The sequence below is a fragment of the Triticum dicoccoides genome, chromosome 7A, assembly GCF_002162155.2.
Source record: "Triticum dicoccoides isolate Atlit2015 ecotype Zavitan chromosome 7A, WEW_v2.0, whole genome shotgun sequence".
In the NCBI taxonomy this organism is placed as follows: domain Eukaryota; kingdom Viridiplantae; phylum Streptophyta; class Magnoliopsida; order Poales; family Poaceae; genus Triticum; species Triticum dicoccoides.
The window spans coordinates 643,939,035-643,940,883 of NC_041392.1; positions in this window are offsets into that span (position 1 = coordinate 643,939,035).

A 1,849-nucleotide genomic window follows, 5' to 3' on the forward strand; every position below is an offset into this window, starting at 1 on the left:
CAAACTTCAATCTTCACCTGCAACTAACAACGCTATAAGAGGGGCTGAGCAAAGCGGTAACATAGCCAATCAACGGTTTGCTAGGACATTGGTGGGTTAGAGGCTGAACATGGCAATTTGGGTGGCTGACAAGCAAGTGGTAGGCATCGTAGCAATGGCATAGCAAAAGAGCGAGCAAACTAGCATAGCAAAGATAGTAGTGATTTCGAGGGTATGATCATCTTGCCTGCACAGTTGTCAGAGTTGGCTGGATCCTCACAAGCAAACTCAACGGGCTCCTCGGTAGCGAACTCGTCTCCCGGCTCTACCCAAAGACAAACAAGCAACAAGGATACAATCAACCACGTGCAAGACCAAGCAATATGATGAAATGATGATATGCTATGCGGGATGCGATGCGGGATGCGAAATGCGAGATATGACAGGAAATGCATGAACCTGGCCTCAACTTGGAATTACAAGGGTGCCACTGGATAGAGGGGATGAAATCGATTGAAAACGATATAAAGATCATTGGAATCGGAGCTACGGTTTGGAAATGGCAAGCGCTTTAAGATACGACACCGGTCTGCGATTTACAGCAAGTAGGCATCTAAATGCAACAAAATGAACATGCTACAGCCACCAAATATGAAAACAAAATACATGGCAGTGATGTACACAAGATGGTTGACAAAACACTAGCACTGAGCCATAGGCAAATTCGTCCATTAAGAGGTTCAAACAAGCATGGCTAAAACGCAAATGCAAAACAGATTTCAGACTTAGTGAAATTAACACTAGTCTGAAATTTCAGATCACGATGCTCTCTTCAGAGCAGCAAAACAACATGATAGAAAACCTGAACATGACAAGTAAGCACATGGCATGGAGCTACTCAACAAGCTTAACAAAACACCCAAAGTGACCTGGGGCCAAAAGGGTTCACAAAATACTCTACCGAGCTCACGAACATAGCTCGAACACAATCAGTTTTCAGACTTAGTGAAAACTGAGACACGCTAAAATATAACTCACGAAGGCATGTAAACGAGCTCGATGCACTCACTACGGTGCAAGTCATGGCAAGGAAAGCATATAACCAGCAAGAAGGCACAAAGTGCTAGCTACACATGGCAAGAACAAAGGCATAGCATGCATGGAACACTAACGGTAGCATCGGCAAAATCGCAAACAAGTTGACGATCTGCCCAGATTAACAACGAAGCAAAAGTTGAGCTCGATTGAGTCAACCTAGAGCACTCCACATATGTAAACAAAGACATGGATGGATAGAGCATAACATAAATATCAAAACTCCCTTACTGATCATCCTCAAAAGAGGCACGGATCACTAGGAAACAAGCTGGACATATAGCATCATGAACTAAAATATCCCAGACTAAGTAAAAATCACTAAGTCTCTGAAATCAGCAATCTCAGGTACCTCTCTTCGCAAGCTTGCACAAGACAACACACACATCCTAAAAATGCATGGGTGGCACCTCTGGAAAGAAGACAAAATGCTTAACAATTCATCCCAAAGGGGCACAGGCATATCATGCACGAATTAAACATGGCAAAAATGACAAAAGTGCATGATGAACTAACGGATCTGCAATTTAACTCACGAAGCCTCCTTCTAACAGCATTTTGGGCATCAATATGCACTCAAATGCAAATGATGCAATGGAATGAAATGATGTGCATGTCGAGGCGAAGATTTTGATATATCATACGCCCAAAACGGAGCTACGGTTGCGGAGATACAAGCAGTCAAAGGTAGCACGAAAAATTAGGGTTAGAGGTAAAAAGTCAACCCGAGATCCAGATCTGGATCCGGGTACTGTTCACCTGCGCGTTTCCCGAG